The 18,717-nt window shown below is 40.3% G+C and overlaps 1 long non-coding RNA gene across 2 annotated transcripts in view; it reads right to left on the bottom strand.

Moving 5' to 3' along the window:
• The window catches only part of LOC126963408 (uncharacterized), a 45,840-nt gene extending 40,147 nt beyond the window's left edge, over positions 1 to 5,693 (bottom strand). The window contains exon 1 of one of the 2 annotated variants that reach the window (XR_007729057.1): positions 5,344 to 5,693. This is a non-coding gene — a long non-coding RNA (uncharacterized LOC126963408). Of the gene's footprint in view, positions 1 to 5,185; positions 5,309 to 5,343 lie in introns of those variants that run through there. The other variant, XR_007729058.1, reaches the window with a different exon arrangement.
• Between the last annotated feature and the right edge of the window lie 13,024 nt (positions 5,694 to 18,717).

Genomic DNA, 18,717 nt, shown 5'->3' with positions numbered 1-18,717 from the left:
CATATTAAACAAATATTTTAGCAACCACTTTTTTCCAGATGTTCATATCAGATGTTGGGGATACAAAGATAAAAATTTACTCCTCAACAGTAAAGTAATACTATCCAGGTAAAGCAAAGAAAAATTCAGAAGGGAAAAAAATGTAGTTTACAAATCAGAAAGCTATGGGGGTTCTAAAATGATTCATGTAGAAATGTGATAGACTTTTCCTGGGATAAACCTATACTTTTAGAAATAGGATGAAAGAACATGAAGTCAGGAGGGCAGAAAAATGGGAAAGGAAGAAGAGCAATGCCATGGAAGCTCTGCCTGGTGAATTAACAGCCTGAGAATGTTCCTATGTGGCTTTGAGGAACAAGCCAACTGAGTTTAGAGTGTGCTCCTTTGAGATTTTTCCATGACTTCCATCATGGATATAGATTAGCAGGTTGTTTATGTCACAATCAAGCCTGGGTATAGAGGTTAGGGATGGAGAGAAGTACTGGTTAGTAGCTAAGTGCAAAATTACCCTAGCATAACTATTCTGGTGAAAAATACCAACTGCTTTTCGGACATATCCTTTTACCCATTTTGATTCCAACCCAACACCGTTCTCTATATTTACTAAGCTTTGGAGTTTCTATTGACTTCCAATTATTTCACTTGAGTAATACTGTTAGTATTACTCAAGTATTAGTACAAGCACGAGTCCTTTATCGTCTCTGAAACACTGCAAAGCTCTGCTCTCCCCTCAGCAAGGGAAAACTTAATTAACATTTTGTTAATTTCTAGAAGTGTTTCAGTTTGCCCTTCTCTGGGGTTTCCACTCACTCTGAGAAAGGAAAAAACTGCTCATAGATAAAGAATATAGTAGATGAGGCATAAACATCAACATGGAACTAATCAAGTTCTCAAAATTATTTAGAAAACCTAGACTGTTTTCGAAACTATTGTGGCAGGTTGCTTATGAAGTATTAACCCACAAACAACGGGGGAGGGGGAGACATGAGATAGCCTTGCAATCCCTTTGTTTACCCTGTAGCTCCCACCCCCACTTTAAACTAATCCTGGCCTCTGCTGCCCCCAGAAAAGCTAGACCATAGTTGAAATGCAAATTGAGGCAAAAGAAGTTAATTTTTAGCTTTTAAGCTTCCAGACCTGAAGACTTGGCATAAGCAATACATTTCAAAGACTATTTAACTAGCCATGCCTTCTGTCCCTCCCCATCCCCCAATGGGAAGAGTCAATAAAACCTTTATTATAGAGGAGGTAGCAAGAGTTTGGAGATTAAGCAAAAGATGAGTCCTGTTCTTTGCCTACCCCAGCCAGAGACTTGTGGGATTTAAAGGAGGTGGTTCTCCCTGTAAGCCTGAGGATATGAGATGGACTCAGTGAGAAGGCCTTCAGCCCTGCAGGTCTCTCAGTTACAGACAAGAAAGGTAGACTACAGAACAGGAGTGTAAAGAGCCCTGAGTTTCCTCCAAGTCCCTGAGTGTCACAGCACAATGTCTGAAATTCCCATGCCCCAGAACCAAGGGAGATATAAAAGTTAGCAGAAAAACTATAACTTCAAGGGTTCAACAGTGGGGTTGGCAGACTTCTGAAATAGGCCCAAGATTCCCAGCCCCTGGTATCAGCCTTTGAGTGTGGGTAGAACTTGTGAATGTGACAAGATTTTACAGGTGTGATTAGCTTATCTTACACGGCAAAGGTGAAGGGAATTTGAAGATGTAATTAAAGTGCCTAATCAGTTGACTGAGTTAATCAAAAAGGAAGATTATCTTGGGGCGTGTGATGTAATCAGATGAGCCCTGAAATTGAAGGTAAGAGAGATTATTCTCCTGGCCTGGAACAAGCCAAAGGTGGTGTGTGAGGAAGCCTGTGAGGGCCACAGGTAAGGCCCTAAAGGCCATCCTAAAGCTGAGAGATGTTCCCAATTGGTTGCTAGCAAGAAGACAAAAAGTCCAGTCATACAACCACAAGGGAATAAACTCTGCCAATAGCCTAATGAGAGTAGAAGCAGATTCTTCCCCAGAGCTTCTGAGTGAGAACACAGCCTGGCTGACCCCTTGATTTCAGCCTTGTGAGACATTAAGCAGAGGGCTCAGCTCAACAGTGCCCAGAATTCCAACCCATAGAAATTGTGAAATAATATTGGGGGAACTTTAAACCACTAGGTTTGCAGTCACTTATGCAGTAATGGAAAACTAATAAACACAGCTAGGAATGAGAATGCAGAGATGGGGCCATGGGGCTAAGCACTGGATGGGAAATGGGTAGCTTGGGTGAGACACCCAAGGCTCAGCAAGACAGCACATTCCCAGAAGACATCAACAGAGACCTAGATGCTTTTAAAGGAGATACAGAAATCTCCCACCTATTTGAGATGGCGTTTGCACCCCTCCCCAAGCCAAGCTTAGCATCAACTCCAGAAGCAAGAAAATTGAAGACAAAAGTGTTAAAAATCTTAAAGTTAACTAAGTTTAAACCTGAAATATGTAAGAAAAAATGTCAGAAGTGTTTGACACTATTGCTAAGTTGTTGGATTAAGATTTCTGCCTCAGATAGAAAAGGAGTTCAGGCTAGAAATTTTTGTTAGAGAGGAGAAGTTTCATTTTTACACAGTCAAGTTTACGGTATGTGAAATCCATCTCCACCCCAACATCTTCTAGTGGAGTCTTGCATCCACTGTCAGGGCCATACTATAGAAACACAGAGCAAAAGGTAAAAGGAATTTCTTCTCTCCAACATTGTTACCCTGAGAACGTCCATTTAAAATTAACATCAAGGGCAGCCTCAAAAGTAGTCCCAGAGACTTCCAGGGACAAATGGAAGAATAAAACCAGAATACAGGCCATTGCCTGGTCAAACCTAACAAAATGAATACCAAATACTTGTTAAAAACCAGGCACACTCAAAAGAAAGGACACAACTTCAAGGCAACATTTAAAACAATGACTAGACAAAGAGAAATAGAAAGATTCCAGAAATCAAGCTATGTTTCCTCCCGCTACACTCCCCTCCCAACCTCACCAGTCCACCAAACCCGTTCTCAAGCAATACATGGGGCAAAAGGTGAGGTGACAAAGTCCTGGGAAAATTCACTAATCTCCTCAATGAAGCAATAAGTAGATGGAAAAGGGAAGTAGCAACCAGGAAAATATGGCAGATCCCTTGACAAGGGAATCTTCTTCACTGTAGTTCATTGTTTACTTTTTCTAGCCAAGAGAAAGTAAGCAAATGCAGATTCTACCCAAAATATATAAAAGACATCAAAAAAGCTATAAGAAAGATGAATAATCCAATAGAAAGGGGGGTAAAATTCATAAACAGATGTTTCCAACAAGAAACAAGACTGCCAATAAAAAATGTAAAAAAGAGGTTCAACCTCATTAGTAACCAGCAAAATGCATTAACAACACAATGAGATTTTATTTGACACCCAAGAGATTGGCATACATTAAAAGATAGCACAATAACTAGCATGAGTAAGGATGTGAAAGACTGGGGGTTCTCATAAACTGCCAGTGGGAGAATAAAATATAAGCCCTGGAAAGCAATTCAGCATTGTTTTGGGTACTAGAGACAACCAATCTCACATGTGATATGGTGCTCTGACTCAGTTACCAAATAGCCCCAAGGCTGCTAGTTTTGAGTGGGGCCAGAACTAGAGAAGTCTCTGCAGGAGGTCCAAGTTTGGATGTGCTTCATCCTGCTACCCACTCCTCATGACCAGGAAATCCAGGGGAACTCCAAGTGCCCGTGGTAAAGAAAGACGTGGCAGGGAGTCTCTGGCAATTCCTAATAAAGGAATCTCAGCAAACACCCCTGGGGTTCTCCTCTGCTGATAACTTCAGTTTTACCTTTTAAGAAATAGCTCCCGCTTGCTACTGGGCATAGTTGAAATAAAATGCTTGAACGAGACCCCAGCTACCCATCATAAACCAGGTGCTATTTGATCCACTGTTTCAGTTATTTATTGTTGCATGACAAATTACCCCAAAACTTGGTGGCTTAAAACAAGCCAGATAACAGAGTTCTCTATGCAATAATCAGAAAGGAGCGATGTGCTGAAATCGGGACTTTTAGATCCCCTAATGGTTTTTAAATTACATTTATAGATTTTAATAATTCAACTAGTGACTACCTGTGCTTCACCTCTCAAATAATTTCCAGATTTTTGCTGACTTAAATAGTTGTGTCTATAAAAGGTAAGAATGTAGAATCATAGGAATTATAGGAATAGACTGTAGTAAAAAGTAGGTCAAGTATTTTCTATATAAATCCTCACTTTCCCAGAATTATGATACTGAGAACATTTTGGAATGCAGTTATTCTGAAATTCATAATGTAAACACAAGTTAGTATTCCTGCTTATTCTCAAGTGAATCTTTACTAGGAAATCAACCTGACAAACTTTGACTGCAGAGAACGATGCCAAATGTCTCTAGTTTCTGATAAATACCATTACTCTCTCAGCTGCATCTTTCCTCAGGCAATCACAGAGATAGGTCTCCTGAGAGTGCATTTTAAAGAGAAGATAAATAGAATGGCAATAACCAGCGCTGAACTAATGACTAATCTTCCATTCCCACAGAGGAGGTATGTATTCTCTCGTACATCAACATCTGGAGGACACATTCACACTGCATCTGTGCAGCCAGACATTGCCAGGCAAGGTGAACAGAAATAAAGTAATTTAATCCATCTCTGAGTCCCCCACAACCATAAAAAGAAAAAATCCTTAATGAAGAGATTCCAGTTAGGATTTAGAATACTTAACCAAGATTCAAAAATGTTCCCCAATACACCAGTGCACTGTAATTTCCAGAATAAGAAGTAGTTCACTGCCGTTTCTCCCATCCTGTAAAATCAATATCAACTTTTATTGATTACCCTGTAAGTAAATATTTTCCTGCTTTTCAGCTACATCCAACAGAACTTACATACGAACTATTTCAGGTCACTGGCACTGTTTAAATAATCTCTACTTCAAGTCAATGAAAGCAAGGTCAAGGTTTCTGTTTCATATGGCCCAGACAGCATCTCTCTGTTCTTTGAGTAATGTCGAGCCCTCCAGAGAGCATCCCATAGGTGCTATTGGAATCAATCTCATTACCTTGCTTGCTTTACTTCTTGCCCCCTTTAAGGATCAGAAACCAGAGTGGCTCAGAACCCATTCTTCACCAAGTGACCCACAATTTACCTTCTTATTGTTCAACTTTTCATTTTATTCTTGGCCCAGGTGTGGCTTTCTTGAGCCCTTTCTCTCAGCCCTCTCCTGGCAATATAAAATGGCCTTCTCGCTTTCAAATTCGCAGAACCTAATCTTTCCCTGCTTCGCATAACTATGATAGCACTTACCACCCTGTGTTGTAATTACTGGATTCCTCTCTACATGATAAACTCTTCGGCACACTGTGCCCCACTTAGTAAACCCAGTGCTTAGCATTGTGCCTGACACATGGAAGTTTCCCAATCAATGTTTTTTTAATGAATAACCTGGCTTCTTGGCTATAGCCCTGGATTTTGCTTTTTAAGCCGGCTTCTAACCACACTTTCTTCTCCTAAGATTGGGGAACACTTTTGCTTAAACACTGGCCTGGGCTTCCCGTAGCAGCCCACGCCAGCCATAAAGTCTTCTGAAATAAGGTAGTGTGACATTCTGCTGTGCCTCCTGGCCACAGCCGGTCTTGTATTCCACACAGTAACCCTTTCCTCTTTCCCAAGTGAGAAATAAGTACATGTCCTTGGACATAAAGGAAAAGGTAAAAGAACACAGAAGAATCAGTGCAGATCTATTTCTTCTATTTGAAATATAATTCTAAGAAATGCTATCTGATCTGCCAAAGACTACACACACAGTCCAGCACCTGCCAAGTGGTAGGCACTGTGCTGTGTTTACGTACATCGTCTCTCTTGATCCTGCCAACCCTAGGAGAAAGAGATTATTGTCTCCATTTTATAGATGAAAAAATTAAGATTCAAAATATATATAACTAAACAAATATGATATAGCTAAGTAAATAGAGGAGTTGAAATTCATGCCCAGGTCTGCCTAACTCCAATGCCAATGCTGTTTCCACTATACCATTCACCATACTACATGGTCCTCAAATTAGGCTCTACCACATATACCTAAAGAATACACTTGAAAGAATGAAAAACATATCTTCAAAACACTAGATAGCAAGACTAAGAAAAAGGTAAGCCTTGGAAAATGAGGGGAAAAAAATCCTTTGACCAAAGGAATTTGATGACAGTTAAGACAGCCATAGCAACGCAAAATATTCTGGTTGAATGATGGTGCAAGTTCTGGTTGAATGATGGTGCAAGTTTTTAATGAATCATAAATTCAAAATAATTAGGAACATCACACAGGCCTTCATAAATAAAAATCTCTGGTGTATTTTTAAAATACATATAACACTATTGAATCAAAGAGAATCCTACACAAAGACTATGCTTTCAGGGATCATTTCTATAGTTCATTTGAGAATGCTACACAACCAAGAGTTAATTATAAAATTGTAACATTTTTCCCACCTACTTTTTTCTAGCACACAAGCTGTCCTGCATTCGTTTCTGTGAATATTAAATAACCCAGTCCAAAGGTGACTAGCATGCAAATAACTGTGCAACACAAAATGTTCTCCTACAATCAGATAGCTGAACAAGATTAATCAGAGAAAGCATTTTGACTTCAGATAATCTTTGAATACTTACCTACAGAAAGTATTTAACTATTTTCCTTGATCAAATGACAGATAGTAATACAAACAAAATTTACATGAGGGGGAAAATTATGTTTCAGAAAGAGTCGGATTTTTAATATATAAATCTGTGCTTCTTAATCTAGCTTCAAGCTACCTATGACTTGCTTCTTCTCCCCAACTTCCCTCCCCAACCACCTGACTACCTTGATTTATTGCAAGCCACTAAAAAAAAAAAAAAAAAAAAGGCCACTCATTCCAACATTCCAGCTGCAGTGACCTTATTTTGGTTCCTCAAATGTGCCCGTTTTTTCTCAGGTCAAACCCTTCACTGCATCTGCCTCAGTCTCCCCAACACATCCCCTGCTCAGCTGTCTCCTCATCCATCCAGTCCCAACCTAAGAGTGTTATTTCCTTAGAGAGGCCTTCCCTGACCACTAATGCCAGGCCCATCTCCCTTGCTATGCTCTCCTGCTGGACCCTTTCCTTTGCCTTCGAAGCATTGGCCACTCTTTACAAAGATATATCCCATATGAATTTATTTGCTTAACTCACTTCCACACTAGCCCCATGAGGCTAGTAAGTACCTTGCTATTTTGTTCATCACGGTTTATGCAAGATCTAGCACAGTATCTAGCAGTTAGTAGAGCTCAAAAATATCTGCTAAATGAACCGAAATACACAATGTCCCCCTATCCTTTACCAAGTCAGTCCTCCATCAAACTCAATTTTTTGATAAGAAAATGTTTAACATAGAGAAACAGAGATGTACACCACTGTTGGAAGGCTGGGGATCAAAGGTCAGGAATGCCACTCCTGGACAACTCCAAATTCAAGGATTCCAGGGACATCTGCAACAACAAAATAGGCAAACCTCAGGAAGTTGATAGAGCTGTGTGAGAGCTATTCTACAGCCCTGGGTACAATGCTACTTCTTTATTTTCTCTATTTAAACATGCTTTTTCTCAAGGATAGAAATTTAAGAATTTTTTTAAAGAGTTATTTTAAAAATAAAATCGAACTAATAAAGATATTATAAGACAGCAGAAGTTTCTAACATAAGTATGTTCAGAGCCTTGTAGAACTTCAGAAGAAGAAGTAATAGTGTCCCGTAAGAGGAACAGTATCACACTAATAGAAGAGGTGATATTTGTGCTCAACCTTGAAGTATGAATTACAACACAACAGAGAAAAGAAAAAAGACATTCCAGATAGAGGAGACAGTACATGCGAAGACTCAGAGACATTCCCTCATATAGGGCTCCATCAGGGAAGCAGAATCTGTATGACGGGTATGGAATAAGAGATTTGTTGTAGAAATTAAACCTAACAGTTGTTGGAGAAGCTAGGAATGTAAAAGTCTGGAAGGGGAAGAATGGAGGATCAGGGAAAAGTCACTGATCAGAGAAAACGAAAATGGAAGCTGATGGAAAAAGCAATGGAAGGTGGTTGTCTCTGTGTCTAGTGGTTGGTCTAAAGTCACTGTGGGTCATCAGGTGTGCAAGATTTAAGAAAAAAAAAATAAAAAGACAGGCCGCGCGCGGTCGCTCACGCCTGTAATCCCAGCACTTTGGGAGGCCGAGGCGGGTGGATCGCGAGATCGGGAGATTGAGACCATCCTGGCTAACACAGTGAAACCCCGTCTCTATTAAAAATACAAAAAAATTAGCCGGACTTGGTGGCCGGCGTCTGCAGTCTTAGCTACTCAGGAGGCTGAGGCAGGAGAATGGCGTGAACCCAGGAGGCGGAGCTTGCAGTGAGCCGAGACCGTGCCACTGCACTGCAGCCTGGGCGACAGATGACAAACCTTAAGGTACAAAGACAAAGAAGACCTTTAAAAACAAGTTGGAACATACGAAGACAAAGCGGAACCAGCATCTGTCTCTAACTAACAGTGCAGGTACCGTGTGGAAGAAACTGGTATTCTTCACCACAAAACACAGTTATTCCTGGCCCAGGGCTCAGAGAAGTTGAAAGAGTGGCAAGAGCTGGAGGAGCTGTGGGTCCAGCGGTTGTCCCACACCTTCCAGGTGAGCCGGCCCTGGGCCCTGCTTTGCCCTGCTGAGCATGATGCCTGCTGCTTTGCTTCCACCTCCTAAATCCTGCACAAATGTCTCTCGGAACCAACTCTAATGCAGAACCATACAGAAGTTAATTCTGAGGTTCATAGTTACAGTTCAGCTAAATTGGCATAGTACAAAACCCTACATACTTGGAAGATTGTTCAGGAACAGCACATAGCTCCTTTTGTTGGAACGTGAGGAGTAAGTTGGGAGAAGGTAGAAGAGGAGGAATATTAACCTATAAAGAAGGTCGGTAAGATCCAAACTCTAAGATCCCTATTTTTTCCAAAAGGGTTTTAATAGTTGTGGCTGAGTAGTAATAAAGCACAGTGGCAGGCCAGCTAGATGCTCACGAGTCTCATCACCTCTTCTTGAAAACATGAAAAGACTGTATTTCCTGATGTATAGATTGTGAAGATTTTCTCCCACTCTGTGGGTTGTCTGTTTACTCTGCTGACTGTTCCAGTGGGGGTGTGTGTTCGGGAGAGGAGGGTCTCCCTTTCCCACATCCACAGTTGGGCACTCACAGTTTTGGGGGTTGTCCTGGGTCCTGCAGGATCAGTCCACTTCCTACAGAGGGTCTGTGGCTCCTCTCGGAATAGCTATTTGTTCTTGCAGTCAATCTGGAGCTAAAATTCACAGTGTGGGCCACCTCCCACTACTCCGTCCAGAGCTGCAATCTAGTCCTGCCTCCCAACTGCCATGATCTTGGGTCTTGCATCTTTACGAAACTTACCTACTATGTGCCTTTTAATTGGGGCATTTAGCCCATTTACATTCAAAGTTAATATTGATATATCTGGATTTCTTTCTGTCATCAAGTTGTTAGCTGGTTGTTATGCAGACTTGTTTGTGTGATTGCATTATAGTGTCACTGGTCTATGTATTTAAGTGTGTTTTTGTAATGGCCGGTAATGGTCTTTCCTTTCCGTGTTTAGCACTCCCTTCAGAACCTCATACAAGGCCGGTCTGGTGGTAACAAAATCCATTGGCCTTTGCTTGTCTGAAAAGGATTTTATTTCTCCTTCACTTATGAAGCTTAGTTTGGCTGGATATAAAATTCTGGGTTGGAAATTCTTTTCTTTAAGAATGCCATATATAGGCCCCTGTTCTCTTCTGGCCTGCAGGGTTTCTACTGAAGGGTCCACTATTAGCCTGATGGGGTTCCCTTAACATTTTAAACATTTTCTCTTTAACATTTTTCTTTCATTTCTACATTGAAGGATCTGATGGCTATGTTTCTTGGGGATGGTCTTCTTGTATAGTACTTCACCAGAGTCCTCTGCATTTCCTGAATTTGAATGTTGGCCTCACTAGCAAAGTTGGGGAAGTTTTCATGGATGATATCCTGAAACATGTTTTCCAAGTTGCTTGCTTTCTCTCCCTGTCTTTCAGGCATACCAGTGAGTCATAGATTTGGATAATCCCAAATTTCTCAGAGATTTTTTCAGTCTTATTTAGAATGAACAAATAAAAATGAACAAATAAAATGAACAAATAAAAATGAACAAGTAAAAATGAAAAAAATGAACTTTTTTTTTTCTTGTCTGAGTTATTTCAGAGAGCAGGTCTTTAAGCTCTGAGATTCTTTCCTCAGCTTGGTCAATTTTATTAATAGTTGCAATTGCATTCTGAAATTCTTGAAGTGAGTTTTTCAATTCTATCTGCTCAGTTTGGTTCTCTCTTAAAACGGCCATTTCATCTTTCATCTCCTGTATCATTTTATTGTGTCTCTTAAGGATTCTTGGATTGGGTTTGGACTTTCTCCTGCATTTTGATGATCTTCATTCCTGTCTGTATTCTCAATTCTATTTCTGCCATTTCAGCCATTTCAGCCTGGTTATGAACCATTGTTGGGGAACTCATGTGGTTGTTTGGAGTAAGAAGACACTCTGGCTTTTTGAGTTGCCAGAGTTCTTGCACCGGTTCTTTATCATCTGTGTGGGCTGCTGTTTCTTCCATCTTTGAAGTTGCCATCCTTTGGATGGGTTTGTGGGTTTTTTGCTTTTATCTTCTTCATTTCTAGTAGATATTTGAGGGCATAGCTCAGCACTCCTGGGCTGCATGCTCTAACCTTGGGGAGCTGGTATCAGGCCCCTGGCATTGTTCTCTGCCCCCTCAAGGCTGGGAGGGAACCTGTTTCGCTGGAGAGGCTGAGGTGTTCCTGGACTGCTGGTCACAACACTCCAAAGCACTTTTTTGGATGGTAGCGTCTCATGCTAGCAGCAACAGCAATGAAACAAGGTGCATGCTTGTCAGCTGGGGCAGGGCACTGATGGGCTTGGGGCTGCTGACCTCTGTGTGGACATTAGCAGCTGTAGCAGTGTTGGCACAGGTGGGGGTTGAAGGGCGGGGACTGCTGGGGTCTGTGTGCACATAAGCACCTGCAGCAGAGTCATCATGGGGCAGGGCAATGGCAATCCTGCAGCATAGTGGTGGAGGCGGGTGGGTGCATTCATACCAGCAGCGATGACACAGTGGGGTGCATGCACACCCATGCGCCAGCAGAGAAAGGGAGGTGAGGTCCACCCATGCACACATGCACTGGTAAAGCTATGACGGGGTGGCTATGGCACAGGGAAAGTTGCAGTTGTGGGAGGGTACAAGCAGGCTGGTGCATGTGAGGAAAGTCCACTCTGCTGGCGATCTCTGACAGTCGGACATGGTCTACCAGCACAGGAGCTATGAGGTGGCCCCTGGATGCACTGCAAGCAGGCACAGCCAGGCCCCAGGAAAGGCCAGGAGACAGAAACACACTCAGGTCAGACTGGCCCTGTCTCATAGGCAAGATCCTCCTGTTCTGTTCAGTCCCAACAGTTCCCCTAAGGCTAAAGTCTTGTAGGTGAGCAAAGCAAGCCTTGGGGGATGAGCATCACTGGCCATACTACCCTGCAGATGTTCCCACACCAAACCCTCTGGACTCCACACAGGCTGGAGCCCTGCCCCTATCACCTCTCTAAGCAGCTCTCCTTGCCAGCTCACGTGTTCCATGTGAGTCATGGGGCTCACCTGCTGCCTGGATTCCAGAGGTCCATGGGGAGAGTGGGTCGCTTTTTGTCCGCCCCCTCACCCCTACCCCAGGAGTCACTCAGGGCCAGGAATGAGTCCCGGTTTACAGTAACCCCATGCAGGGTTACACCTTCGTCTTCCTTTAGCCCAGTGTCTGTGTCCTGCCTCCATCCACTCTCAATGCCACCCTTCTGAAGATCTGCTTGGACTGCACCAGTCTTCCCTGTGTCCTGGTCCTTGGTGGCAGATGTTCCTCCTAGCTGCATCTAGTCAGCCATCTTGCCACAAATTAGTTTTTTTAAGGTTCCTTAAAAATTTCAGTTGTGACATTTGATTTAATTATAATAAATATATAAATTCTCAATTTGAAGTAATTTATATCTTCAAAGTTTTTGGTACTCCAGTCAAGAAACAATGTATATCTCTTAATTATTTGTCTTTTATTTTTCTTAGAAGAGTTTTTAATATATTTCAGGCAAGTTCTATTTATTCACCAAGATGGTTTTATGTCTTCTAAAATTATTACAGTTGGGATGCTTTTTCCTGTTGGATTTTTTACCTATTGATAGATATGTCTAGCTACTATACTAAACATTCACTCTCTAATCCCAATTATTTACAACCTTGTTTCTCTTGGAATTTCTGGGTGCACAATAATATCCTCTGAATATAATAATATTATCCAATTCAGTATACACATGCCTAATTTCTGTTTCAGGCCTTATTAAATTCACCATAACTTCCAAAACAATGTTAAATTTTAAAGTGGTAACTAGTATGCATCTTTGTTTTATTTATTATTTTAATACTAATGCCTCCAGGAATTCAATGTTAAATAAACATTAATAAGAAAAGAAGATATCTCTCAGAGGTTTTAAAATAGCAACATGATATAGTCATGTTTGTGACTATATCACTATTATTTTGAGAAAAAATAAAGGTGTTTGTTTTTGCATGCAGGCTATCCTAGTGAAACAGCATGGGCCTTGGAATCCAATATATATGAATTTAAGACTGACTTTACCTCTTTGTGGTAGGTGGAATTCTAACATGATCCTCTAGTGACTCACATCCTTGTATAGTCCTGTCCCCTTGAATGTAGGAGGGACTTGGGGATATGATAGGATAGCCTCTCTTTAATTGGTGTATATTATATACCACATTTGACCTTCAAAAAGAGAAATTATCCTCAGTGGGCCCAACCTAATCAGGTAAATGTTAAAAAGGTGAAGCTTTCCCTGGCAAGAGATTCGAAGCATGAGAGGGATTCAACACAAGGGAGAGTCTCTCTTAATGGCTTTGAAGATGGAGGAAGCCATGTGGCAAGGAATACAGAAGATAGGACTTGAAAGTTGCCCCAGCTGACAGCAAGCTACAACCACAAAGAATTTAATTCGTCCAACAAGACTGATACTGGGACCAGATTCTTTTCCAGAGACTCCAGAAAAGAAATGGCAGCCTGGGCAACATCTAGATTTCAGACTTTCAAGAATGTGAACAGAAAAACCACCCTTACCATGACTAAGCCTCTAATTTATAGAACTCTTAGCTAACAAATGGGTGTTATTTTCAGCTGCTACGTTTGTAGGAACACATTATGCAACAAAGAAAATTAATATACAATAGCTGAGCGAACTTGAAGCCATTCCTTAACCTCTCAAAGCTTATATACCTTCATATGTAAAAGGGTCATAGTAGCCACATTGCAAGATTGTGATGGAGGCTAAAAGAGGTAATGTAAGTAAAACATATGCTATGGCTGCTGTGGCATGTTGCATATAGACACTCAATAAAGTCTATATTCTGTTTTTTAATATTTTTAATTATTTAGATAAGTTGCTAACTATATGTACTTTTTATTATACTTTAAGTTCTGGGGTGCATGTGCAGAATGTGCAGGTTTGTTACATAGGTATACATGTGCCATGGTGTTTTGCTGCACCCATCAACCCGTCATCTACATTAGGTAGTTCTCCTAATGCTATCCCTCCCCTAGCCCCCGACACCCTGACAAGACCCAGTATGTGATGTACCCCTCCCTGTGTCCATGGGTTCTCATTGTTCAACTCCCACTCATGAGTGAGAACATGCAGTGTTTGGTTTTCTGTTCCTGTGTTAGTTTGCTAAGAATGATAGTTTCCAGCTTCATCCATGTCCCGGCAAAGGACAGAAACTCATCTTTTTCTATGGTTCCATAATATTCCATGGTGTATATGTGCCACATTTGCATTGGTTCCAAGTCTTTGCTATTGTGAACAGTGCTGCAATAAACACACGTGTACATGTGTCTTTATAGTAGAATGATTTATAATCCTTTTGGTATATACCCAGTAATGGAATTGCTGGGTAAAATGGTATTTCTGGTTCTAGATCCTTGAGGAATGACCACACTGTCTTCCACAATGGTTGAACTAATTTACACTCCCACCAACAGTGTAAAAGTGTTCCTATTTCTCCACGTCCACTCCAGCATCTGTCGCTTCCTGACTTTTTGATGATCGCCATTCTAACAGACATTAGATGGTATCATATTGTGGTTTTGAGTCACATTCCTCTAATGACCAGTGATGATGAGCTTTTTTTTCATATGTTTATTGGTTGCATAAATGTCTTCTTTTGAGAAGTGTTTGTTCATAACTTTTGCCCACTTTTTGATGGAGTTGTTTTTTTTTTTTTGTAAATTTATTTAAGTTCTTTGTAGATTCTGGATATTAGACCTTTGACAGATGGATAGATTGCAAAAATTTTCTCCCATTCTATAGGTTGCCTGTTCACTCTGATGATACTTTCTTTTGCTGTGCAGAAGCTCTTTAGTTTAATTGATCCAATTTGTCAATTTTGGCTTTTGTTGCCATTGCTTTGATGTTTTAGTCATGAAGTCTTTCCCCATGCTATGTCCTGAATGGAATTGCCTAGATTTTCTTCTAGGGTTTTTATGGTTTTAGGTCTTATGTTTAGGTCTTCAGTCCATCTTGAGTTAATTTTTGTATAAGGTGTAAGGAAGGGGTCCAGTTTCAGTTTTCTGCATATGGCTAGCCAGTTTTCCCAACAGCGATTATTAAATAGGGAATCCTTTCCCCATTGCTTGTTTTTGTCAGGTTTGTTAAAGATCAGATGGTTGTAGATGTGTGGTGTTATTTATGAGGCCTCTGTTCTCTTCCATTGGTCTATATATCTGTTTTGGTACCAGTACCATGCTGTTTTGGTACCAGTACCATGCTGTTTTGGTTACTGTAGCCTTGTAGTATAGTTTGAAGTCAGGTAGCATGATGCCGCATGTTCTTTTTGCTTAGGAGTGTCTTGGCTATGCTGGCTGTTTTTGGGTTCCATATGAACTTTAAAGTAGTTTTTTCTAATTCTGTGAGGAAACTCAATGGAAGCTTGATGGGGATAGCATTGAATCTATAAATTACTTTGGGTAGCATGGCCATATTCACAATATTGATTCTTCCTATCCATAAGAATGGGATGTTTTTCCATTTGTTTGTCTCCTCTCTTATTTCCTTGAGCAATGTGGTTTGTAGGTCTTGAAGAGGTCCTGCATATCTCTTGTATGTTGTATTCCTAGGTACTTTATTCTCTTTGTAGCAATGGTGAATGGGAGTTCACTCATGGTTTGGCTCTCTGTCTATTATTGGTATATAGGAATGTTTGTGATTTTTGCGCATTGATTTTGTATCCTGAGACTTTGCTGAAGTTCCTTATCAGCTTAAGGAGATTTGGGGCTAAGTTTTCTAAATATACAATCATGTCATCTACAAAGAGAGACAATTTGACTTCCTCTCTTCCTATTTGAGTACCCTTTATTTATTTCTCTTGACTGATTGCTCTGGCCAGAACTTCCCATACTATGTTGAATAGGAGTGATAAGAGATGGCATCCTTGTCCTGTGCCAGTTTTCAAAGAGAATTCTTCAAGTTTTTGCCCATTCAGTATGGTATTGGCTGTGGGTTTGTCATAAATAGCTCTTACTATTTTGAGATACATTTCATCAATACCTAGTTTATTGAGAGTTTTTAGCATGAAGGGCTGTTGAATTTTATCAAAGGCTTTTTTCTGCATCTATTGAGATAATAATGTGGTTTTTGTCATTAGTTCTGTTTATGTGATGGGTTATGTTTATTGATTTGCATATGTTGAACCAGCCTTGCGTCCCAGGGATGAAGCCAACTTGATCATGGTGGATAAGCTTTTTGATGTGCTGCTGGATTTGGTTTGCCAGTATTTTATTGAAGATTTTCGCATCAACATTCATCAGGGACATTGGCCTGAAATTTTCTTTTTTTGTTGTGTCTCTGCCAAGTTTTGATATTGGGATGATTCTGGCCTCATAAAATGAGTTAAGGAGGAGTTCCTCTTTTTCTATTGCTTAGAATAGTTTCAGAAGGAATGGTACCAGCTCCTCTTTGTACCTCTGGTAGAATTTGGCTGTGAATCCATCTTGTCCTGGACTTTTTTTGGTTGGTAGGCTATTAATTACTGCCTCCATTTCAGAACTTGTTATTGGTCTATTCAAGGATTCAACTTCTTCCTGGTTTAGACTTGGGAGGGTGTATGTGTCCACGAATTCATTCATTTCTTCTAGATTTACTAGTTTATTTGCGTGGAGGTGTTTATAGTATTCTCTGATGGTAGTTTGTATTTCTGTGGGATCAGTGGTGATATCCCCTTTATCACATTTTATTGCATCTATTTGATTCTTCTCTCTCTTCTTCTTTATTAGTCTGGCTAGTGGTCTATCTATTTTGTTGGTCTTTTTAAAAAACCAGCTCCTGGATTAATTGATTTTTTTGAAGCATTTTTTGAATCTCTGTCTCCTTCAGTTCTGCTCTGATCTTAGTTATTTCTTGCCTTCTGCTAGCTTTTGAATTTGTTTGCTCTTGCTTCTCTGTTCTTTTAATCATGATGTTTGGGTGTCAGTTTTAGATCTTTTCTGCTTTCTCTTCTAGGCATTTAATGCTATAAATTTCCCTCTACACACTGCTTTATTTGTGTCCCAGAGATTCTGGTGTGTTGTGTCTTTGTTCTCATTGGTTTCAAAGAAGATCTTTATTCCTGCCTTAATTTCATTTTTACCCAGCAGTCATTCAGGAGCAAGTTGTTCAGTTTCCATGTAGTTTTGTGGTTTTGAGTGAGTTTCTTAATCCTGAGTTCTAATTTGATTGCACTGTGGTCTGAGAGACTGTTATGATTTCCATTCTTTTGCATTTGCTGAGGAGTGTTTTACTTCCAATTATGTAGTCAATTTTAGAATAAGTACAATGTGGTGCTGAGAAGAATGTATATTCTGTTTATTTGGGGTGGAGAGCTCTGTAGATGTATATTAAGTCCTCTCGGTCCAGAGCTGAGTTCAAATCCTGAATATCCTTGTCAATTTTCTGTCTCATTGGTCTGTCTAATATTGACAGTGGGCTGTTAAAGTCTCCCAATATTATTGTGTGGGAGTCTAAGTCTCTTTGCAGGTCTCTAAGAACTTGCTTTATGAATCTGGGTGCTCCTGTATTGGGTGCATATATATGATAGTTAACTCTTCTTGTTGAATTGATCCCTTTACCATTATGTAATGGCCTTGTCTGTTTTGATCTTTGTTGGTTTAAAGTCTGTTTTATCAGAGACTAGGATGGCAACCCCTGCTTTCTTTTTTTTTTTTTTCTTTCCATTTGCTTGGTAGATCGTCCTCCATCCCTTTACTTTGAGCCTATGTGCATTTTTGCATGGGAGATGGGTATCCTGAAAACAGCACACTGATAGGTCTTGACTCTTTATCCAATTTGCCAGTCTGTCTTTTAATTGGGGCATTTAGCCCATTTACATTTAAGGTTAATATTGTTATGTGTAAATTTGATCCTGTCATTATAACGCTAGCTGGTTACTTTGTCCATTAGTTGATTTAGTTTCTTCATAGTGTTGATGGTCTTTACCATTTGGTATGTTTTTGCAGTGGTTGGAACCATTTGTTCCTTTCCATGTTTAGTGCTTCCTTCAGGAGCTCTTGGAAGGCAGGCCTGGAGGTGACAAAATCTCTCAGCATTTACTTGTCTGTAAAGGATTTTATTTCTCCTTCGCTTATGAAGCTTAGTTTTGCTGGATATGAAATTCTGGATTGAAAATTCTTTTCTTTAAGAATGTTGAATATTGGCCCCCACTCTTTTTTAGCTTGTAGGGTTTCTGCAGAGAGATCCATAGTTAGTCTGATGGGCTTACCTTTGTGGGTAACCCAACCTTTCTCTCTGGCTGCCCTTAACATTTTTTCCTTCATTTCAACCTTGGTGAATCTGACAATTATGTGTCTTGGGCTTGCTCTTCTCAAGGAGTATCTTTATGGTGTTCTCTGTATTTCCTGAATTTGAACATTGGCCTATCTTTCTAGGTTGGGGAGGTTCTCCTGGATAATATCCTGAAGAGTGTTTTCCAGCTTGGTTCCATTCTCCCCATCACTTTCATGTACACCAATCAAACGTAGTTTTGGACTTTTCACATAGTCCCATATTTCTTGAATGCTTTGTTTGTTCCTTTTCATTCTCTTTTCTCTACTCTTGTCTTCACACTTTATTTCATTAAGTTGATCTTCAATCTCTGATATCCTTTCTTCCACTTGATTGATTCAGCCATTGATACTTGTGTATGCTTTGTGAAGTTCTCATGCTGTAGTTTTCAGCTCCATCAGGTCATTTATTTTCTTCTCTAAGCTGATTATTCTAGTTAGCAATTTTTCTAACCATTGTTCAAGGTTCTTAGCTTCCTTACTTTGGGTTAGAACATGCTTCTTTAGCTCGGAGGAGTTTATTATTACCCACCTTCTGAAGCCTATTTCTGTAAATACTTCAAACTCATTCTCCATCCAGTTTTGTTTCCTTGCTGGAGAGGAGTTGTGATCCTTTGGAGGAGAAGTGGCTTTCGATTTTTGAAATTTTCAGCCTTTTTGCGCTGAACCCATCTTCATGGATTTATCT

Source organism: Macaca thibetana, chromosome 1, assembly GCF_024542745.1.
Source record: "Macaca thibetana thibetana isolate TM-01 chromosome 1, ASM2454274v1, whole genome shotgun sequence".
Lineage (NCBI taxonomy): Eukaryota > Metazoa > Chordata > Mammalia > Primates > Cercopithecidae > Macaca > Macaca thibetana.
This window is presented reverse-complemented; position numbering and strand designations above follow the sequence as displayed.